The sequence below is a fragment of the Temnothorax longispinosus genome, chromosome 4 (genome assembly GCF_030848805.1).
Source record: "Temnothorax longispinosus isolate EJ_2023e chromosome 4, Tlon_JGU_v1, whole genome shotgun sequence".
Lineage (NCBI taxonomy): Eukaryota > Metazoa > Arthropoda > Insecta > Hymenoptera > Formicidae > Temnothorax > Temnothorax longispinosus.
The window spans coordinates 14,242,095-14,266,929 of NC_092361.1; the positions used below are offsets into that span (position 1 = coordinate 14,242,095).

The 24,835-nt window shown below is 45.6% G+C and overlaps 1 protein-coding gene and 1 long non-coding RNA gene across 6 annotated transcripts in view; one reads left to right on the plus strand and one right to left on the minus strand.

Annotated features, from left to right (window-relative positions):
• Positions 1–24,835, plus strand: part of LOC139811262 (uncharacterized) — a 128,991-nt gene that overhangs the window by 73,748 nt on the left and 30,408 nt on the right. The gene's annotated exons all lie outside the window — the stretch shown is intronic.
• LOC139811261 (uncharacterized) overlaps positions 1–24,835 on the minus strand; it is an 85,983-nt gene that overhangs the window by 23,430 nt on the left and 37,718 nt on the right. For 2 of the 5 annotated variants that reach the window (XR_011731586.1, XR_011731584.1), the window contains exon 4: positions 14,456–14,652. The exons of 2 other annotated variants lie outside the window; for them this stretch is intronic. The gene's annotated coding sequence lies outside the window, so the exon portion shown is untranslated. The remainder of the gene's footprint in view (positions 1–14,455; positions 14,653–24,835) is intronic. One more of the 5 variants, XR_011731585.1, reaches the window with a different exon arrangement.

Here is a 24,835-nt window from a genome sequence, read left to right on the forward strand (position 1 = left end):
GAAAGGGAGCGAGACCGGCGAAGAGTGAGAAAGGGAGTCACTCCGGGCAGCTCATCACTCGCGAATTAACCCGCCGCTTCCAGTACCACTTCTTCCACTTGCAGCATCAAGCGCGGCCCGATTCGATCTCTGATGAGAGTTTACGAGCACCTAAGCGCAGCTCTAAACGGTAACGAATGGACGGGGATCACAGGCATCGAGGCAGACTCGTCCGACAATTCCGGAAAATCAGAATAGTCGGCGGCCGGTAACCGACGATTCATAGCTATCGTCTCTCATCTCGACTTTCTTGCGTCTGCGGAGTATCGCTCCCGACACTCGGCGTGTCGGGAGAGATCTAAAAACGCGCGACTCGTCGCGCAACTGTAATGAACGGAAGAAAATAAAATCTCGCGCGGACTCTTCATGTTTTCCAAGGAGAGAGGCGCCTCTCGCCGCCGACGCGACGTGAAATAAATACTTACACGCGTGTTACGCTCGATGAAAACGCGGAGGCGGACAAGTCGACCGGAAATCTAACCGATACGACGCTGCACAGACACGAAAGGAGCTCACGATACCAGATCGAAGATAAGGGCAAAAGCAACGTTGACGTATTTATGCATGAGTACGCTGATCATCAAGCTCGTACGTGTGCACCTTTCCGTAGATCGGCGTAGATATACGCGTATCCGCGCACATATATAAGCGCCATACCTACCGTGATGGCGTTACCCTTTTGAACGATCTTCAGCTTTTTATCTGGAGATCCCATTGTCTTGCATCTTCGCCAAAAACACGTCGCATATACGCGTCGGCATAATTTTTCAATTTGCTAGACCCGCCCCGAGATTTCTATCTGCTCTCTAAGTCCTCGCCGGGGTTGTTCCCTCGAGATGGCGGGTGCCCGCGAGGTAAGGGACGCGGTAGGAGCGCGATACGGAGGAGAGAGAAGGACGCGCGGAGAAAAGATCGAGGAAAAAGGATGGGTGTGTGGGGAGGGTGGTCAGTTCCTTCGTACGTGACCTTTCGCACGAGAGGACAGGAGCCCCTCGCGCGAGGCACCTCGCAACCGCTTGCGCCATAACTTTCCGTGCACGGACCTGTATTGGCTCCCCCCGATGCCCACGGAATCTTAAAATTCCTCGGCGATGATCCTTTCCGTGGAGTTCCGAGGCGCACGGCCGCGGTCGTCCCGACTTATTCGGATGATCGACGACGTTAACTAATATCGATGTGTCCCCATATCCATAAAGCAAAGCCAATGGATGACAACCGTATAAACCGCGCGATTCGTTAATAATAATTATCATTAATGCGCCTATAAAGCAGCAAAAAAAGGCGGACATTAATAAGGGCCGTTCAAACGCACGCGACTCTTAGCACGAGAGAGGTTACAAGTTCTCTACCGTGGATGATCGCCTCGAACCGTGCTTGAACTACATCGGTTTTCTCGTGACCCCCACGGGCCCGAAAGAGGTTTCCCCGCGTGTGTAACAAATACTCTTATCCGTTATGCCATTTTATATGACGGCGTCGCGTCGTGTCGCACCGACCGCGAACAAAATATCCACGCGAATTGTCACCGAACCAGTAGATGCGAGACGCGATTTTGTCCCCCTCACGACGCGGAATCTTACACCACGATGCGGAAAGATTACGATTTTCGTCGCTCTCTCGCCCTTCAAGAGTTTCTCTCTTCCTCGCTTACTCGCGTTCTCCTTCTCTTTTTCTCCCTTTCATTTTTTTCACGTGTATCCTTCGGGCGAGGTCCTCCACCCATCCTGAGAACCGGCGCGGGCGGAAGATCGCGGTGCTCAAAATCGACGATGTATCACAGGAGATTCTCAGAACGTGACGAATGATCTCCTTCACGAATTCGTTGATACGTGCAAGATCTACGATAGATCGAAATTCGAACAGACCCCTTTCTCGACGAAGGGTTTTACTTATTTTTCAGAATGGCGTTAATTCGCGAGCGAGGACTCCCGACGTTGAGAACCATCTTGGTGTGTCTGCGACCTGTGACCCTTCGCCCACACGAGGACGCCATGCACCGCAACGCGATGCAACGCGATGCAACGCAGGCCAGGGGCTAGTGGGAGGGCGGCTGATGCTCGTAGGGCCCGGCAACGGAGCCCGCGGGGACCCGGGGGTGCCCTCGGTCACCGAGCCCGAGCAGGCAAGCCGATCGCGCGCACATCGCCTCGCGCAACCTGCAAACTCGTACCAACGGCAAAAATGTTCTCCCTCGCGCGAGACACTCCCGCGTACGTATCTTAGCCGGCAGGCTTTTACCCTAAAGCTCGCCTTATCCGCTACGCCTATCCGCTATGAGAGAATTTAACTGTGATCTGAACATGGATGTAAGTTTAAAGCGTACAGTTATTACTTGTTTAAGATGTGTTCCTCGAATTTTATCGATAGGCAATTCCATTGAAAATACTACATGCGTGCCTAACATGATTGTAATTCAATGTTACTGGTAATTTTGTTACAGAATATATTAGACTTTCGAAATCATTCAAGTTAAACTTCAATTTAAAAATGTGCAAAGTGTAAGTAACAAGCAAGTGCGTTTGTGAAGATGTTGTGACGTGTGAAAATCTATTGCGTAAAAATTTCACGTTTGAGCTAGAACAAATCCAAATAAATGTGTTTCACATGCGATCGTTCAGGTTTATCACACTGGTTTATCCCAAGTTATATTTACATACGCTTTAGATAAATACGTAGCGATAAATAGTGATCATGCGAAAAAATGTGATTTTAAACCGTCAGTATAACGTAACAGCAATTTACGATAACCATCAACTCGATAAGGTAATCGATGCTCGATTAAGAGGCAAATAGGTTCACCGATAGTCCGTTATCGGGAACCAGTTTTGCTCACGTTCTTGCGGAACGCGAAGGAGTTTAATGCTGAACCGTTCCGTCGTAGGTCGACTGAACTCGCTCAACGGAACGAGCGTGACAACTTTGTTATAAAGATGGCCAACTATAAGCGACTATGTAATTGGAAATACAGGTTGTAAACTCGGCACCATTAAGCATTTACCATTAGCCATAATTTATTTTATTACAGATTTGTCGTTCAAATTTTTAATAATAACAGTGGATTGAAAGCTGGAAGGAATTATCGCAAATTTCTTGTTGCGTTACGCGAAATGTTTTTACTTCACAAATAACTTGAAAATGTATTATATTAATTTTAAAGAGCATTTTAATGGTTTCTTTTAATTAGAAGAGACCTATTCTAAGAAAGCTTCGTTAGATAGAATATGATTCTCTCGAGAATAAGTTTTGTATTATCGAGTTGTAGCGCTGTAGGCGTGAGTCGGTTTCTCGCCTGGTCTTCGGGGATACGAAACCTATTGTTGGACCCGCACGACCAAGAGCAGCCTGGCCACGACTCGCACTTTCTATTCGGTGGTCGATTGTCGCTCGTGCCGCGTTTTCCCCGGAGCAAGCGGAGCAGAAGCGAGATATCGCGCGGCGCTTATTAGAGCCTACTTTGGGATCGCGAGGTTGATGGCGTGTTCATCGCGAGATCGGCCACGAAGCCAAACCGAATTGCAGAGGGTTATTCCTCCTCGTCGGGCAACACTGATATTATAGGCCCCGCGAAATATGCCGAGTCGCCACGGTTCGTGCCACGATGAATGATACGCCGCGGCGCGGCGCGGCGGCGTGCTCCGGTGGTGATGATACCGCCAGCCGGAAACGGCCTCTCGGTACTTGTCCCGCGGCACAAACAATCGATCGTACCCGGGCTATATAGCTGCTACGATTTACGTAACGAATCGACGCGGAAGTCAGCCGGCGCGGCGGCGTCGCGAGAGAGGTTATCGTTGTTATGCCCGCGCTTCCCGCTGAAAGCGGCCCAGCGAAATTGTATTATCCAACGAGTTATCTTATTGAGCCATCGGGTTTGTGCAAATGACGCGCCGCGACACAACAAAGTCACGTCCTCGTGACAGGTGAAAGCTCAGGTAGAGATGCATATCTCATTGTCTTCTAATATTCCATCGCGGAACCGAGATAACTGTGATATGGGAAACCATAATTAGCCTTCTGCTGTTACAATCTTAAACAATCGTTATTGTTACTTCTTTGAATGAAATAAAATATTACTACAAGTACTAGATATCAAGCGGTTATCCGAGCGTCTTATTAAATCTGTGCATAATTAATTTACGTTAGCTTGTCATCGAGACGTGGCACGATCTTCACGCAATAAATCCTACATCCTGGCTCGGATCGCCGGCTTTCAGTTATACTTATGCATCGGCCGTCTATCTATAGCGCCGTCGTAGGGTTACAGGGTGCCGAGTTATGGAATAAGGAGGCTCAGTGAGGGGGAGTGCGAGAGAACTGGCATGAGTTACGGCCGACCCCATAAATCGTGCCCGGGTCACCTGGTAATTGGCGGGCTCCAATTCTCGCACCCAATCAGCACTGTGAACCCGATGACGTCACGTATTATCGGCGATTTACACGAGGAAATTAGAATCCGCACGTGTGCCTCGATATTTCGCAATGTGTCAGCTAAAGTTCGCTTTGAGAATCTGACTTTAAATAAACACGTCGATATATCTTTTCTTCACGATAATATTTCCCGTGATACAAAATTAATCACCGAGTCTCTAAAGCAATTTTTTTCCTGGAACGCAGATTTGATTATAAAGCAAACAGAGAAGAATAATCTGATATGGATTATTCAATGTTGCTGGATTCAATTTCGTAATGTCATAAATAACCCAGAAGATCGAATGGAAAGTTTCTTCATCATCTTAATGTCAAGGCTTTTAAAGTGTCAAGTTTTCGTATGTGGCGCATGTCGCTGCCACACTCCGTCTTGTTTCGCAGAAATCGATGACCACAGTCTCGCGTGGCGTTAATCTTTCCACCGCTTTTAGCAGGCCGTTGTAATTGTCGCACGTGCAGTCCGCTCCGTGATGAATAAATGACGGGGAGAACGAGAGAATTGTGACGAAGGGGGACACGCGAGGAAGCGCGCGCGGGAGCGAAAAGGATAGCGAATCTACAAGTCTCGCTTAAACCCTGTTAATAATCCGACCAGCTGTTTCAAGATTAATTGCCTACAATTTATTTGCCGCACTGTTAGGTGTCGTTTGCACAAAACGGCCGTCAGTTAGAACGATTATCTGCGGGAGGCTTCCGTTACGACCATTCTACGCGAACGAGAACAATTACGTGCCCGATAAGATGGATATGTAACGCTTTATCGAGTTTCTCGGCAGGAGCGGACTTTCGACCCGCGAGTTTCGTGATTTCGCTAGCAATAATTCGAAAGAAAGTCGATTTGTACGAGACGGTCCTTTAGGCGCATTACCACTTATTGTCCGCATTTATATCTTGACAAAAAAATTATTTCAGCGATGAAGAGCTGCTGATTATTCGGAGAGACGCGTTTATTCGCACGGAGCTGTAAATTGAACAGTTTTTTTAGAAGGCAGCTAGAAACTGCTGTAATGATAAATAACAGGTAAAGCGCGTCTTCGTACTTAATCGACCGTCCACTAACATATTTCCATTTTCGAGGTCCGCTCACTAGAGGAACTTTTTAAAGAGAGTCTTCTCGATTTCGATTCTTCGACTTCTTACTCGACTTGTCCGCCGTGCCCGCCTTTTTTCTCACAACCTGCCGACCCGATCTCTCGACACTCCTCGGAGAAATTGCACATGACAGTGATCATTAGAAAAGCTAGTGAGGTTTCATTAAGTGGCAAAAGAGTATCATCGATATCGCAGGAGCACGACGCCGAAATGACTGGTTTCGGTAATCGCGGCGCGATGGCCCACGTTTAGAAAGTTGAAGAACCATCGTAGTTAGAGGCAAGCGAGCCCGCGGCGGACGAGAGCGCGAATGATTCGCAGAAAGGAAACGGCAAGTGATGGGCGGTAAATTATGATCCAGTTCGAAGGATTTCAGTCGAAAGATTTTTCGATAAGATAGGAGAGAGAAAGAGACATCATATAAAAACACTCTTTTATCGTGATGAATGTTCCTCGTTCTTTACGAAATAAACGATGACCGTTACAATTTTATCGAGCATAAGCCAGCTATTTTTACGGCTACGGAGATCGAAACAATTAAATGGTAAAAAAAAGTTGCCGCTTCTAAATAATAGTTTATCTGTACTAAGCCGGGATCGTCCCCCAATCTCGAGATACGTAAGTATACCGCGAGGTAATTTACAATTTCAATTTGCAGTTTGTACGCTTCTAATTTAAACTGCGGGTTTCGGCAATCTCCGCGTTTCTCATGACGACAATTCAACAAGCTCGAGCTTCTCTCGATGATGCCCACGACACGGCAGGCACATCCGCAAACCTGGCAACTCTAGTGACCGCAAATCCGGCCTATTATTCCCCGGCAACATTTTCGTCCTCTTTCTTCTCCTATCCTAGGCATGTCCACCGACATCCTCGTCATCGTCGTTAACGACATCGTCGTTCTTCTGCTTGAACCGGTAAAGAGTAAAACTCCGCAGCGCGTAATGGAATCCGCGGATTGTCGGAAGGCGACGTATTATGCATCGTCTTGTTGCTCGTCTGCAACACTCGAATTCTAGTTACCGGCGCGGCGAAAGCGAGATCGTTTGCAGCACGTGCGCGTAAAAAAAGAAGGCATACGATCTGTCGTTTGAGGAGCAGGACATGAGAGATGCGGTAAACGATTGCCGCAAGCCCGAATCTCGTTAGCGACGTGACGGCGCAGCGGCCGGTTCGGAGGCTGACGAAGGCGCTCTCAGTCTCAGGATTCGCAATCCGCGCCGCGAGCGAGGCGGCTAAACATCCGTTATTTATTGGCTCGACGCGGCGTGGCGCACGTAAATGCAACAATCTTTTAGCGCGAGATACTCGCTAGGAATGCATATTTCGAGCCGGTGGCTCGCCCACGCCGACGTTGGTCGGTAGGTCCGATTGTTCTCAGGATATACCCCGGGCTGCTTTACTCAGCTGGTTAGTTCGCTGCCCAACCTTCAGCCTGGATACCCGGCATAGTTCGCCTACAGGTCCTCTGTGCACCGGCGTGCGCGCTCTCCTCTCTTCCTTTCGGAGCGAGATAAAACGCCGCCTTCTCTCTTTCTCTTTCTTCACGCGTGTCCCACTCCCCCTTTCTTTGTCCCTCATTTTTCTCTCGGCCCGTCTTCTATCCCGTCTCATCTCATCTCGCCTCGTCTCGTCCCTCGTCTCATTGCGAGTCTCTCTGTCGAGTCTTTCCTCGCGCGATTCGCGTGTGACGCATCGCAGCCACCCTGAGAAACGCGCCCACGCAAGGCTCGGGCTCGCTTGCGATTCATCGCCTGCAGGCTACACCTGCCGTGTTTCTACCTGTACCGGGTGATCCCAAAATCCAGGTTCCGTTGACGCCCGAGCCTTTATGTACTTTGCATCTCACGATTACTTCCTACCTGATGCCAAAGAAAATTGTACCAGGATCTCAAAAAAAAAAAATCGAAAAATTTAAAGGATATGTTTCGAGAGATTTATCGCCTTTAGCTTCTAAATGTAGATGTGTGAATAACATCGTTGAAATTTATACTTTATTATGTGAAAAATGTATAACAAAATTATCGCTTTATTTTAGTAGAAAATTAATTAGAACGATTATTTTTACGCGATTACGGATTCATCGGTGGGATCGATCGAGGAAATCGCGAATCAACAATCTATGGGACGTTTCACCAATGCTCGTATACCTTCCGCAAAAGCGATACCGGATGTAAAGGGAAGCAGACAGGAGGGAGAGATCCGCAATACACGTAATTACAGGTTGCGCGTGCGTGCACGCAGAGAGCGCAGTCCCTTCGTGCCGGTCGAAGGAGAACGTCCTGCTCGCGACGGCCAGAAAGGGGCAGGGCGCCGTATACTGATTTATTGAAACACGTCCCGGCTGTAGTCGCTAATCGCGTTTTAATTATTAGACGCGTCCCGACCACACCGTATGAAAAAAAAATTCGGGAGTCTATATATATATATATATATATATATATATATATATATATATAAAGGTCGTAAGTTTTACGTTGCCCCCCCCTCCCCCAAGACTTGGAGATACTCCGTAGATAATCCTTCCTCGTTGCGGGACTTAACAGGAAATTCTTAAGAATCTTGAGAATCACAGCTTCACAGCTGCGATGGTAATCGCTAGATGAGATCTTGTCTACATCAATTTCACTGTCATATCGTAACTTTGATACTTTCGCTTGAAACGAGAGAGAGAGAGAGAGAGAGAGAGAATTTGGAAAGTTAATGCTAAATGTTTTCCGCAAGGAAATGCCAGAAACGCAACGTAAAGAGACTTCTCAAGTAAGAACATAACTAGGATATTTAAGCAAACAAATAATCTACAATCAACGTTGCAATAGTAATAATCAACACCGAGAGTTGCGGCATTGAAGCGATTACCTTGCGCGATGCTCAAAAGCAGCGACGTTATCATTCGTTATCGAACACGATACGAAATATCAGAGCATCACGTATCTACGTAACGCCCGCAGAAATATCCGGGGGCCCGACCGCGGCGTCGTAAATCTGGCCGAGTGAGATATATTTTATTGCGCGGACGTAACGAATGGATGCATTACGTATCGCCACTGAATACCGTCCCTGCTACAAAAATATTAATGCAACTTCATCAATCATGCTGCATAAACAGTAAGTTAAAAGGAGGATAGATACACCACTCGCAGCGGTGACCAATGCGCGCGACAACTTTTGACGAACAAAACCGCGAATGATTTTAAAGGAAAGTAACGCAACGTTGTTTTGTTGTCGAGCGTACTAGTCACTAGCTTAGAAAATGGACTGTCCGGGAAGATAAATATTTAAAATAATTCATAAATTTTGCCATTGAGTATCTTGACGACTTCCGCTTAAAGACAACGAGCAAAACATTTTTTTTCCGTTAATCGATATCTCTCAACATTTCAATAAAGTAATCAATTTTGCATTAATAAAAATATTTGTTCTCAAAGTGAAGGTTAAATGTTTCAAGATATTCTATGAGCCATGCGTTTTCTTAATAATAAATTCAGATATAAAGGTCACGTGCGTGAATCGTTAAACTTCAACGCGCGGCTTAGACACATTAAACGTGTGTCAAAGGAACGACCTCAATTTCTCAAAGAGAGCTAATCTCGATATAACCGAGAAGCGATGAGTCAACCGCGGTTTCGCCCGTTTGAGGGCCCTCGGGCATCGCGAGGAACGTCGAGAAGAAAGGGAGGCGAGGGAGAGGACGTGCGTGAGTTTCACCGAGCGCGTATTCCCATGGGGTCACGCGGCAGATTTCTGGATTACGTACGATCCGGGCTTTTGATAGAAACTTATATGGCAAGGAAGCGGATGGCGCATTCGGCATTAAGGAAGTACGTGAGTCTAGAACGCACGGCACTTATGGGTGCGTTTTCATATCTTTCTCTCTTTCGCGGTGCGCTTCTCCTACAGGTTCACGTCCTTATCCGCGATGTCCCTACCTTTTTCCCCACGTTTACGGATTGCCTAACGTACATCCACAACATAACCCAATAATTCTATTCATGCGTAGAATAATTTCGCAAATCTTCGTAGCTTCTTAATCTTACATTTCAATGTACACATTATGATGGCTGAAAGTAACACGATGCCAAAAATTTATAAATCAAAAAGAAAGTTTTTAAATTCATATTTGTAAAAACACATTTGTAGTCTTACTCATTAAAGTGAACGAAATGAGCTCCTGAGAACTGGCTATCTATTTTGGAGTCATCCTGCTTAGCCCTTCCCTTACAGACATTTAATACCGTAAGTGATTATTTGGCTAGTGATTAATTACTTATTTTGAGTATTAAAAGCACTGTTTTTAATGCTTTTAATACTCAAAATAAGTAATTAATCACTAACCAAATACTCACTTACAGTATTAAATTTCTGTAAGGGTTAAGGAGGATATTCTAACGGTGCTGAGGAGCATAAACATCCTCGGCCATATAATTGCACGCGCGTTGCGTAACGTATCGTTTGTGCGTCGGGTCATGGCGTTTCTATGGAATTGTCGTCGAATGTGCGAGCTCCAAACGGGCGCAGTATAACGACGCATCTTTGTACAAGATTCGTGTACGCGCGCGGCAGCGCCTCTCAATGCGTACGATTTAGCCGAGGTGTAAATCACGAAGGAAGATCGCGTAGACATATACTCCTCTCTGTTCCTCTCCGCGCGCATCTTCTTCCTCCTCTTTCTAGCCGTCTCTATCCGCGGTCACGATAGGAGCAGCTCTTAGCGGGGCCATCTCTGGTCGCTAGAGCAAGCATCAGCTGCCTGACAAGGCGTATAATTAATCCCTAATGACGCTGGCATAAATCCATCTTGGTAGGCCGTTTGCCCGATCGCCGCGGCTCGCGCGCCGCTGGGTTTACTAGCGAAATCAGCGCCAGCTTTGTCGCTGTCGTCCATTTTCCGCGTTATTTATGCGCCCATCACTGAGCCGCGCTGCCGCAAGTTCGAACCGCGGCGCGGCCGGGAGGAAACCTGGGCTCTTCCTTGATGAGCTTGCACCGCTCCTGCGGAAGCGCGAAATGACCTTCGCGAAGAGCTCGCTGCCGTTACATTAGGCAATGCCACGCTTTTCCAAGTATTTTATGATTATTGATAGAAGAGTCTTCTCTCTAAATTAATATTTATCGCAATATTCACAATTGTCAAGAACGTCTTTCACTGTCAGATAACTGACAAAAATTATCTTTTACTTCAAAGAATTCTTTTTAAAAATAAAGTGATAATTTATGGAGGAAAAGAGTTTATCTTAAGATTCAGTTTGTTAATAAACGCGTTCATTATTAATTGTATACGATAAACTTTATTTACGTTTGCGAATTTCAACTGCTGTCGACAACAGCGGTTATTGGCGATCTCGCCTGCTCAAGCGTTTAAATTACCGACCTGGTAAAACGCCGCGAGACAATGGAGCGATAAAGTCATCGGATAAAACGCAACACCAGCTATAAATCCTGCAGTGATCCAGTTTATAGCATATGTACACCATCGCAGAACACGAGATGCGATTGACGTTATGGAATTTGGAATTATAATTTCGATTTATGTCAATTCGCACGGATTCTTATGAGATAAAATCGTGGTTCGAAAACGATCCCGACTACTTTTTATTTTGTAAAAAAGTTTAGCACACTTGATTCGCTATACCCTAAATTGCATATCTTATCTTCATAATTAAGAATTACAGATTCCTCTCCAATTATTATTCATTTCAGCGTTTTATTTGAAATACAGCAAATGCAAACTTAAAGTTGTGTAAGTATCAAACAATTAACAGAACATAAAGACCGACCCCACGCTTATACAATTTTAGAAACGATTTTGCAATTGATGAATGCACGGACAATGGAAAGAAGGGAAAAGGGGGCGAGGAAAAGTAAGTGAGAGCGTTTACCGATTCCCGGATAGCGGGTCCTTCCTGGAAAGGATCAGGCCGCACGCTCGTTCTCTCGAGCACGAATATAAGCGCGGAGGGGGGGGGGAGGATTGCAAGCGTGATGCGCTTCCACGGGGCTCTCCGCGTTCGTCCGGAACGGACCGCACCGCGCGGCGCGAGGGCAGGCAAGAAGAGCAAGAGGGAGAGAAGACGACTCGCGCTCGCGCACGCGGCCGGCGTTGTGAAGAGGGAACTCCGCAAAGAGGGAACTGGCGTACCGAATTGATGCACACGAAACGGCATGCCCGGAATGTTATAATCGCGAACCTTTGAACCTAAAGCCGAGACTCCCACACCACCCGGGGATCGCGCGAGCGCCGGGCCCCGTTTCCATCGCTGAAATTACTCGTGTTACTCTCCTCTTTCGTGCCGCACCGGTATCGCTGATACGCTTCCACGAAAGCATGTCCCGGTCGACATGCGGCAGCGTGCGCCGTCTCGGGCTCATATAATAATTCTCATGCGTTTCCCCCGGTTTCGCCACAACACCGTACGCTCCGATACGCTCCAAACGCGGCATAATTCGGGGATTAGCCTCGCTCCTACCACCCTGCCGAGATAAATTCTCTCGCGTTGCACACGGGTTAGTTAACCGGCTCGTACGCAGGCGGGAATATACGAGACCGTGCAATGAAAGTTAATCGCGACTTATCGTAAGTAGGGGAGAGTGGACTCCCTTGAGCCACGGGGTCCAATGTGACAGTGCGAGTTTTCTGTATTAACGTTCTGCAAAATAGTGACGGTGGGTATGAAAACTTTTGTTTTCAAAACATATAACTTCCATCAAAAAATTATGCCGAAATAAGCATATATACTTTAGTTAAAGGCAGATATATAATTGGAGCCTTGCAAAGTAAATTTTTACTTGTCATAACTTTTTGATATTTATGGATTTCTAAGGATTCTACAGTTAAAAAAAAATTCATAAGACGTTTGTCGGGATCTAGGTTCAATACCAAAGTGCGCACAAAAACGTTTAATTGTTTTGTATCTGAAATATTTACGATAAATAATATCAATGTTCAGTGGGGTCCAATGTGACGCAGGTTGATGGGGTCCTCTGTGCCACGCTTACAGAACTACACTTTTTCCTATAAAATGGAATAATTTCCATCGATATAATCATCTCCACACTTTTATTTTCTCTTTTTTTCACTGTTTAGTTACAGATCACATGTAATCGAGTCGCTATGAGGCAATATTCGTTGATTTCTACTAAAGTGAGGTTATATCGATGTTCAGTGGGGTCCAATGTGGCACAGGTTGATGGGGTCTTCTGTTCCACGCTTACAGAACTACGCTTATTTTCTCTTTTTTTCACCCTTTAGTTACAGATCACATGTAATCGAGTCGCTGTGAGGCTTTGTTTTCAGTTTTCAATTAGATCTCTTCTACGTGTCACAGAATACCCTACCTTTCACATTACATGTCACAGTGTACCCTACACTATGGCTCAATCGACCCCACGCTTTTGGTCCACTGTGAAAAACGCAGTATTTCGAAATATCATTATTTTTGCAAAATATTTCTGAAAATTGACTTCTTAAATCATTTACAAACAAAGTTTATTATATTAAACATCGAATAGTCTCATTTATATTAAAATAAAGTTATTAAAAATCATTTTTAATGTGATTTGAAAAAACGTGGTTCAAGGGTGCCCACTCTCCCCTATCGTGCGATACTTTGACGCGATATGTATACTTTACGAATAAGTCGTCACGATTCTCGCGAAACAAAAACTCGCACACATGCGCACATGATGCATTTGGATATTCCTCGTCGGGGACGTCGGGGAAAAGAGAACGGAAAGACGGATAGCTTCGAAACGAGACCGAAAACCACCTCGTGGCATCGCGCGAGTCACCTTATACTCCTACGAATGGCCTACGGGAGAGTCCTCACCGCCTTCATCAGGGCGTACAGCTCGGTGGGCGTTACGGTAATTAATTTTTGCTCGATAATTAAGATATCCCGAGAGCAGACACTGAGGTACACCCCGCGGTAGCGTCATTTTTCAAACGCCGGTATATCGCGTGTTCTCGCTACGCGTGGCCTAAAAACACCGGTGACCATGTCGAAGCCGCGACGGTGGAAAGGCGCTAGCCCCAAAGCGCCAGAACCACCTTTTGTTTTTACGATTTCTAAATGCGCAGCTGTAGATGATACGTTAAGATATAAATTGGCGCCTATGTTAATTCCACACATTTACATCTTTTCGATCTGAAAAAGAGGCATTTTGATGGGGCCCGGTTATGCACGATAAATCGCACTGCGTCATCCTCTACAGTCTACAACGTTGCACCGCCGACTCTCTCGAATATATCATAAACAAATAGTGTTGTAAATCGGTGTGAGTTCTGCCATTAACAAGCAGCTTTATACGAGGCGCCCACACAAAATTCACGACTAACGTGCGGAAAACCGTGATTGTGAAAGTTTCATCGCGCGGCATAATATATTTCATCGATTGTATTAAATTTCGCGTAAACGGCGTTCCGTCGTTTACGTTTTGCTCACGTCGTAGCGTACAGCGAACGGCGGAGACGCGACGAAGAGGAAGAAGAGGAGCGGCATAGCGGAGGAGGAAGAAGGAGCACGTCACGCTGAAACATCTGGCCCATGGTGTTTCGTGGCCTCGTGGGGATTATTAATTGTTTCATCTCGGCCCTTATCCGCGCCTCCCCGTTTGCACGACTAAGCAAATACGGGGGGCGTAACCCACACGGTGATGTACGAGCTTAAAAGCCCTCGCGATCGGCCACGAGAAACCTCTCTCTCCTACGCCACGGAACTGAGGAAGGGAGAGAGAGAGAGAGAGAGAGAGAGAGAGGCAGATGGGTAGATAGATAGATTAGAGAAAGCGAGAGAAGGGTGGGAGGGAAACGAGGAACGGAGTCGGAGGAAGAAAACCGACGGGGTTATCGTCTGATTTATAATTTGAGGCTCTGGGTGCACCTCCGTGGAATACATACCGACCCGATGTTTTCCGGTTCAGGAAACGTAATTGGTTGCCAGCACGATCATAGATAGCCGCCGGTTCGAATCGGGCCTCGAAAGCGTCCCGAAGAGCCGATCGTAGAATAGCTTCGTCTCTTCCTCACTTGCCCCGGATCGCAGCCTTGTGCCTGGGCCTTGCGCTTCCTTTTCTGCCACTCCTGCTCGCTGTTATCTGCCGGAACATTTTTAATTCCCGTTTGAGATCACGAATATCGACCGGTTACCGAGGGTATAAATCAAGAAACGATCCGGGTAGCTGTTGGAAATCAACGATACCTGCCGCTTTTACTGTGCATCATCTAGATCAGGCACTTTTGCAATTAGTCGTGATTTCACTCACGGAGCATTCGCATGTTCCGAATCAGCTGTACGCTATATGCAATCATGCAATATAAAATTTTAGAAACATATTCTACATAGCGGAATAGGTTAGATGTATGTTAATTTCCTTTCTTTTCTATTCCTATTTTGTGTCCTATTCTTATGATGTCGTTGTTGACATAACTGCACACGGAGAAAAAAATAATGTATCAACGGCATAAGTCTAATTGGGAACAATCTTGTTAGTTTGTTTTAATAAAATAAGTATTTTTTTAATTAAATAAGTATTATTTCACTTATACTGTTATTGAATTAACAAGATTATTTCTAATTAGACTAATGCTGTTGATACAACATTATTTTTTTCTCTGTGTACAATGTTTATACACGAAGAATATCATTTCACAATTTTAGTTTCACGAAAGTAAGAATAAAGACAAGAAAAATAAAACATTGAACAAATCATGGCATCTGTCAGAAATGGATACGAGTAACAAGAATCTTTAATCTTCAAAGCTATTAGTTCTTATTTTAATAATAGGGAAGTAACCTTTGAACACCAGCAGATTGAAAGTCGTTTTGATAAACGATACGTAACACGTCGCTGGACGTCCGCTCGGGAAGATTAAAGAGATCGAGTATCTCTGCCAAAGCATCGGATTAAATCGAGTCGATCGGCAACCTGCGAGAGAGAGAGTGATCGCGCGGAAGGACGGCGCCGAAGATTGTGCGCGTGATCTCGTCAGACTCACGCACGCACGCACGCACGCACTCGCGTGCCGCTCACGCACCTTCTCTCATCCCGCAGCTTCTCGGCGCACATACACGCCGACAATTTGTTATAACCGCGGGCTTGCACGGACGCATTTGTATCTTTCCACGTTGAGGCTCTCGGTGCGTCAGCCCCGACATCTTCATCCGACCTGACTTGACTCGAGACGCGAATACGGCCGGTCCGATCGCGGTCCGCGAGCGCGGGCCCGGATCCAGCGAGCGAGCGCAAACACACGTGCGCGCGAGCGCTGAATTATGGGGTGCGGGAACACCCACTTCCTGGTCATCGAAAGCCATAAACTCCCACGCGCGTACCGGCGCATCTCGCTCGGGCGCCGCGCGCCGTGATGGATCCGCCGCGCGGCGCGGCGCCGTGAGCCACCAGCATCCCGCATTTTTCTCCCCCATCCGCGTCATCGTCTCTCCCTTTCCCTCGAAAATGCAGCGTTCCGCGGCGCGCGTACACGCGTGCCCTATCATTATTTGCGGGGTGATTCGTTAATCAATCACCTTATTTAATTGGCCGTCACGTTGTAGCGAAACATTTCATTCCGCGGGAGTGAACCATTACGTTCACTTTGTACTGAGAGCGTGTTCTGTCGACCAGATTTGCAAGATCTCAACGATTTGAGGAAGATGTTATTTACAGTGCGTTTACCCGGCGCGATTGCCCTGGCGCCAATTCGCTTTCGCTCAGAAGCGATTCCTCCGGTTGTGGCCCGGTCGGAAATGTTCTCGCCGATGGGGCGCCGAACAGGCGCCGCGAGCACGAAGAAAGAGGAGAAAGGAAGCGAGGAAGAGGGTCCGCGTGGATGCGGACAGTGAATTCTGAGATGGGACAATAAATTGTTATGCATCCAGCATTCGACATGTCGGTCGGATAAAAGAAGGAGTCCCGGAGACAATGCCCGTCGCCGCGCCCGAGAACCCCCTCGGCGCATCCGGTGCGTTTTCAAGGAAGCTTTCGGTGCGCCGTGACACATATCAATTGATTTTCACGGGCGCGAGTCCCGGTTCGAGCCACGTTCGATATATCGCCGCGCACGTTCCTCATTCGAGCGACGAAAAAGCTCGTGTAGTGGGCGCGGATAAAGAATGGCCCGCTTGACCGACACCGCATATAATTCTTCTCCGAATCTCGATATTACACGTGTCGTGACGCGCTTTCAGATTTCGGGGCCTATATCGCCGCGCTAATAAAAATTCGGAGGGAATAATATCGGATTTGATTATCGCTATTACGGAAACATTGCTATCTGACTGATAATTCTTACATGAGGATATTTAGAAATCAAACTAGCGAGCGTTAAATAGAATACTTAATCTGTGTGGGAACATTCTTATCTCACAAACAAATCGATTATCGATTTAAGTATGTGGATTTACTATTCCAACAAAGAGCTGTGTTTTAAAGGCCGACAAAAAATTGGCGCGTAATTTATTGAGTTAGAAAAAGATATAAAATTCACACAATATCATTATTAAGCTACTAAGATCCAGTCCGGACTGTATTGGCATTTTTCTGTCTAATTGATCTCTTATATACTAGTTTGAAAATATGTTTTAACTTTAATTAAAATCATAATATAAATATGTATTCCATGAGAATTATAGGAATTCTCAGAAGAATTTTAACGTCAAATTTCTTACAATAATTGTTGAGCTACAAAAATAGCAAAAATAGCTATTTAAAAAATATTAAATAAGTTTACAACTCATTTTTTAATTATTGTTAGTCCATTCTTAAACTATATGTCACTGATAATGAGAAATACTTTATACATAACGAAGTTTCTAGCTAATTCTATTCTGATATACTGCCATGTCAATCGTAAACTTTTATGCAATTTTTTTTTACGCACAGATCTAATACAAATAGAACGAAATCACTCTAATATGGATGTAAAGAAACTAAAACTGTCGCTCTTTTTTTGGACAGAATTCAATTTCCCTCACTCAATCTTAGGAAACTTGATCACGCTCAAAGACGATATCGTGGTGAATGAGTAAACGCGATCGGCCAATCGTTGCGATTCGAAATTATTTAGACGACGGCTGATCGTCATCGATCGCGCGTCCCCCATAAATTCCATCAAGGAGCTAGAAACGTTCTCTCTCCCCTTGGAAACTACTTTGTTTTACGACTCAACACCCACGTCTCGTATCTATGCGCGCACACGCACCTTCCTTGCGCTCTCGAGTGCTCGCGCGCTCACATTCGAAGCCTCCCCTACGGGAATCGTCTTACACAAAGCACGCGCGCCGTTCAATGTAAAGCGTTAAAGCGCTACGTGATCGAATTCGACAAGCGACCGGACACTGCGCCAGTCCAAGCCACCATTTCGCGCACGCCGGCCGAATATCAAGGAGAGAGATCGTTAGAAACGTTTAGAATTAGTCGCGCTTTTTGCCAAACAATGACTTCGATTTTGCCGATCGATTTGAATCAGCCGTCGTCATGCCGAAACCGCATTGTTGCGTTGTTCAAACGCGTTCCATAGGTAATGCCAATGCGATTCTTGGTGTGCGCTCAACTCAAATGCATTTCACCATATTGTTTGCCGTTCACAATATTCGTCTAATATCATAGGTGTTACGATTTATATAACATCCGAGGAGTTATTTTCTACAAGGCTTTAGAAGCAGCTTTGCGTAATCGGTCGTGAAACGCAAGGATCACCTTGATCCACACAAGACATTCTCTCGACGACTGTCTTCTTCCAACTCCGTCACGGCTAGAAGTCGGTTCGTTATCTAGCTACACATAATTGGATCACGTATAACTTACATTGGCTGATCGTGATTTATCGTTTCAAACTCTTTAAGATACATGGAGATTTCAACGTGTTATATATTTACGATTATAAAAATTACGCATGCAAGACAATTAGGATCTATTCAAACGATGTTGATATCGATAATTCCTGCACGCGTAATTGTGCACGTCTGACGTAAAAAGATTTATACTAGTCATGCGAGAAGTTACGAAGACAAAGTTCACTGTCACAATCTCGAGATCGATCTGTGGAATGAGAGATGGAGACCGTTGGCAATGTCTTGAAAAGGAATAAGTTCCTGCAATCTTATTTTTTAGCCATCTTACACCGCGAGGTTTTCACGGGATGAATCGATTTCACGGTGGGTAGATATCACAGGTGTAGGCACAAGCATCCCCGTGCGCGTCGACGCGATCGACAGCCGGGATCTCTACGAATTTATTCGTGACGTTTTTCGATTTCAGCGCGCATGTTTGAATTCTGATCTGAGCGGGAACACGACGCGCAATATGTTCACGTAATATTATCCGGCGCGCGATTCGCTCGCCCACATCAGAAGAGGCTGCCGCGCGAGATCGTGAGAAGTACTCTAGATCGGGCGAGCAGGATCTGCCAGGTACATATCGTCTCTCGACTGGCTGTTAAACTCAGATCGCTAACAAAGTGAGGATCAAATAATAACACGTTATGATCGCACTGCTTCGAAGATAGATAGCGCTCGGTGTGAGTGAATAATTTGATAATGGCAGCGGCGCGGCGGCGGCGGCGGCGGCAGCGGCAACGGCGAAGCGTCTTGTCGTACTCTCTTTTCGCCCTCCGCCTGAAAGATCGAGGACGAAGAGCTCGGCCGAAGAGGGAAGATGATCTCCGATCGTTGCCCGAGATCTAGCACTCGTCGCTCTCCCTTTCTCGCCCCGCTTTTTTCCTCCTCTCCTTCCTGGTTTCTTCGTCCTCTCTTTCTCTCTCGACATACCGCTCCTCTTCCTCTCTTCTCCGTTCTTTCATACTTCTTGGTCCCTCGATTCTGTCTTATTTTCACGCTCCTGTCTCTCCCTCTTTCTCCCCACCGTCCGCCCACAAGATCCCCGACCTCTTCCCTCCCGATCTCGAAAGATCATGCCGCGAGATGCCAGGGCGCTGCTCGTGATATGCCCGGGCGGACGGGTTATATACCACGAGATCGCCTTCGCCGTCTCATGTAAAGGGATATTCCGGTGCTTCGGATATTTTTGCAGACGGCCTTAATGGTGGATGATTGTGTGCCAAAGGTAACTCCAGGTGAAAATGAAACATCCCTGAGCCTCGCCCGCTCTCCTCCCTGAGCTCTTTTACGCAACGTAATCGACTAAAAGAGCTCATACCGCTGCAGCCTGGGAGTTTTCGCCGTGCGCGTTCTCATACGTTATTTGTCGAATTCATGCCGAGTATGCTAGGATGGACGACAAATATTAAATAAAGGAGCAATTTTCCGCAGCGAGATTTTCAATGTAATAAATATAGTGGAATGATAAGAAAATTAGTAACAATAATACTTCTTATTTTAACCCTGGTTAGTTTTTGTTGTAAACATCCGTATGTATCATGGGAAATTACTAATTGTTTGACAAATTTCATCAAAAATATGTGCTGCTATAACGCACCGACAAACAATACTTATATTGCTTATGTAATTTATGAAAGTCAGTTTCGTCAATTTATTGAATCTTCCATTTGAACACATATTGTTTCCTAAAAATCACTGCAGCATTTGGAGGAGAAAAAAAACGAAACATTCTGATTTACGATTACTCTTTCCTTTCACCCTTGATATAGCATTGCGTCACGGAAGAACTATCCTTTACCATCAAAGGATACACTTCCGCATTAAGGCATACTACTGTTACGAGCACTCTTTCTAATACTTGTTAATAACAAAGAAAAAAGATCTGAGAAGGGAAAAAAATAGCGACGAGAAAGTTAACGGGCATAGCAACAAGGGCAGGTAAAGGAATCAGCAACAACAACAGGGGTCTCGCAACGCGAGAAGGAAGAGCGGCACGGAAAGAAAGCACGGGGCGTCTCTGAAAGTAGAGAGAGAAGGAGAAGAGGAAGAAGAAGAGACGCTCGCGGCTCGTGAGGATCAGGCATAGGTAAGTGGCACTTATGTTTAATACGTGAGTGTGGATGAGTAGTCGGTCCTGCACGCGATCTTCGCGTCGGCACGGTCTTTCCTGACCTCGCGTTCGCTAGAACCAATTTCCGCGGATAATACGGGCGTTCCGTAAATTCAAGGCGTATCTCGAAGTGGAGCAGCGAATACGGGACGGATACGGGCAGATCGATCTATTATGCATTTCCTTCGCATTACATAGAAATTCAATTTGCGTACGTAGCTCTTGATCATGCAATTGAAAGCGGATCGTCTTGTTACTCTATCCGAGAGTAAAATAACGATATTATATACGTATAAATTTTTGTAAAATTAGGAGTTGGTCCGCGCGAGTATAAGAATTCGAAATTCTGATAATTCTGATAAATCTGCGACAGATCTAACTTTAAAAAGTGAAATCGCTAATAATTAGATTATACAAGTTCTATGCGAGTCAGTTGTAAATTCTAAACTGTGAATATGCACCATCGCCATCAAGGAATTTTAAATACAAGATGCGGAGCTCTACATTTCACGTTACATTTATCAAGCTCGTGGCAGCTAACGAGCTCGTTCACGGCTGAAAGGCGATAGCACACGACGCCGATTTTTCTATCGAACGCCGCACCGTTTCGAAACTCGAAACGCAAGGTGCAGAATCCACGATCGCACTTTTTCACATGCATTCCGCGCGATCTCTTTTGCCGCCTTCTCCTTCGGCGTAGTAGTGGGAAAAGGCTCGTTTCTCACGTTGGAAGGACTTGGCGAGCTGAGGGGCGATCGAGAATCCCGCGCGGCAAACGAGAGCAATTCGATTTCTTCATATCGTCTCTCCTTTCCGCGAACCATGAACGAGAACTTGAGAAAAATGTATCACTATTTTTATTTCATAAAGATTTTTGTCCGATCTGCATGATTCAGAAGTTCCAACAACAAATATCTTTACATTCGGAACGCTTACATTGGAATAATTTTCAAGAGTAAGATATTTAATTCGTAAAAACGAATGCCCAGGCAGATGCTCATCAGACATTCGACTGAAAGCGGAGATTAAAAGCCAGTTAAAAAAAACTAAGAACGGGTTAGGACCATGCTCATGCATTACCCAAACCGCTAATTAGGTTCCGCCATCGAATAGCCCCGTTCCCGTTTTTATCGGGACCACGAGAATTGTCCTGGCCCTCGTTCTAAACGCGGCATCTTAGGCCTCGGTGGTGTACTTAACTAGCGACGTCGGGAGCAAATGGCTGGCTTGATCGGCTCGAAACATACCGCGTTAATGACCAGCCGGGAGAAGTACGAGCTGCTGATCGGTGAACGTCCGTGGGAACGAAGGAGGTCACCGCGCGGATGACCTTTGCCGCGGCTGGCGGTGACAAATCGAGCGAACGATTAGCACGTTCGTGAATTTTATGGTGACTGAGGTAAAAGAGAAAGCTGGGGAAGTTTTTCATTGCTTTCTTTTTTTTTTCTTTGATCTTTTTTAATACCGAGGACCAATATATCGTTCTGTACGTTAAAAAAGTTCTCTCAGGTTAAAAAACAGATGTTCGCAGAATCCGTTCAAAAAAAAAAAAGAAAAAAAGAAAAGGGGAATCCTTAAAGTAGTTCCAGTGAATGGGAAAACAATATAAGGGTTTAGTTTAAGGGTTTAGTTTATAGAATTTAGAGGTTTTAAAGCTTTGTATAAATAACTGAAGGGTACAGAGGAGAAACGATAAAAGTTCACTTTTGTCAAAATTGATCTGATCAATTGCTGTCTTGTGACATTTTCAAAGAACTTTCACAATTATCTGTTTCGATCAAGAACACCTACAATTCATTGGAAAGCCGAAAGATACCGTGCTGAGGAAAGACGATCATGAAAGTCCACGCGCTTGTGGGGAAGAACCATCAGAATTGAAAATACTAAGGCTGCGTTCCGATATTCACTAAATTTTGTACTAATTTTTCAAGCTCCCTAAAATATCTGATGTCTTGAAACTTAACCCTCCATCTGTATACGTGAGTCTACGGCGTCCGAGCCAGAATGATATCTGCTTGTATAATTGTAAAACTTGCAAACCTGCCAGAAAATATTAAATAAACGATGTTTATCAAAATGACTATAAAATCGTCAACTACAATGTAGACCGACATTTTATGAAATTTTTCAGATTTAAAAAAAACGTCTACAGACGGAGGGTTCAAATTGCATTTTTCTCAAAGTTACTTTGGATGGACATTGATCGTTTTTCCTCTGTACCTTTCAGCTGTATTTGCGACTAAAAATAACTATATAACTATATAACTCTTTGATATTTCAACGCATCTTTATTCTCATTTTATCGACTTGTATGTTGACTGTAGCGATATAAGCGTAAGATGCAGCAGATACACATGATACATGTGACTCACGGAACGGACGTTGCAACTGCCATTGTCCCAAGACAATAAGACGAATATAATATGACATAATAAAACGGGAATATCTCTCTCTTTTTCATCGTTAAACTGCGACATTGATAATTATAAATGTTACATTAGGTTTCTACTTTCCTAATACTTATACTTTTCTTTGCGAATAACAATTAACAATTCCTTCACCTTGCTTATGCACGCCCGAAGTTACAAGTGTTTAACGACCATTCCACTGAGATTCATCGTCACGATCTACCGCAGCGTGAGCCGAACGTATTTCCAAATCTCGTCACCGTTCAAACGCGAAGACGTGGAGACTCGCTGCGGCTGGGGGGGGGGACTCATTTGAATTTTCCCGGAAAGGATGCGCACCGTGTGCATTTCAATCCTTGGGGGACACCCCGACGAAATATGACCGAGAGACAGTCCGTCAGAGAGAGGGCGTCGACGAGGAGATGGTGCATGGAAGGAGAGACACGCTACGGTTGCACGTACGCGGATGGTGGTTTAAAAGCGAGCGCCCGGTATCCAGAGCACGTCCAAAGCGCGAACAACTTATTGCCATGTGCGGCGGCCGCCGGGGCATTTTAATATTTCCGCTGAATGCAACGCCGAGAACGGTAGTGCATTCTGGCTACAGAAAGAGGGCTACGAAAAAGGAGGCGAGGCGTGGAGTCGTTACACGACCGCCACCGGTCTTACCCGGAGCTCCGGTCTTTTTTTTACGAGCTTCCTGAGGACGAGACGACACCGGCGACCTGGAACTGCCGGCGTGAAGAACATAAGCGAGACCGTATTTGAATATATTGTACGTTCGACCCGTTCTCTTATGCCGTCCATTATCTTAAGACGTTCGTTAAGAGGCTTCAAACCATAGTGTGGGAAACTGCTCCACACACACACACACACACAAGGTTGCATAATTGTAATCTGTACATCTACGAGTCTCTCTCTATAAGCCCGACGGAGTCTAACAGGGTGTTCCAGGCCAACGCGATGCCTGCCTCCAAGTCAAACTACGAACGCGACGCAGTACAGGATCGCGATCGTCAGGAGCGATTAAATGCCGGTAAGAATAAAACAGCATCAACGACAAATATATTCCGCACGAATGCGCGTCTTCATGGCAAAACACGGGGTCTTATCGCCGGTAGTCCGAAACAGTTTGTCCATTCGCGCCGTTGTAAATGCACAACGGTGCTCGCCTGACGTGCGGAGCACGTCTTAAGGAAAGCGCATATATCTCGCTTGGAGAGGCGAGAGATCTATCGTTCGAATTCGCCGGGATACGGCCGTGAATCGATTCCGAATATCGGGGCCGTGAACGTGGTCGGTGATTCACGGTATCTCTCCGCCTGTCGCCAACCTTGATATAAAACGCGCCGTAACTCTCGCGTTACCGCGCGGTTTATCATCAATTCGTACAAATTGCTACGACGACGCGTCGCGCCCACACGTTTTATGCACGCACGGTAGCCGCGCCGCTTCGATAACGGTGATAAACGATCGCGTCCCAGCGTATCCCGCGCTGAACGTGATTTTGTAAAGAATTCACGTCCCGTCTTCGGAAGGGAAACGGTTTGAGGCGATTAAGAAAGCAGGAAAGAGACGAATCCTGCATTGTCGTCTTGACGAGTGGCAGCTGAACGGAAGAAAATGCGAAACTGAAAGATGGTTATCTGCGAATCTGTCGTTTCATGTGGTGCAATTCAATCTGAAATGTGATCGAAAGACGAAACAAGCCATAAAAAGTTCGATTTCATATCTCTTAGCGAAAAATAAGACAGTGTCTTCTATAGGTGTCGACTATTAATTAAAATTAATTAAATTCATCAAAATGCACGTCTTTATCTCACGTTGTTTCCTAAGTTAATGTATCAAAGACAAGAAGAGATTCTATTTCAATGTAATTTCTTTCTGCATCCTAAGCAGATTCATTGAAAAAGCGTTAATTG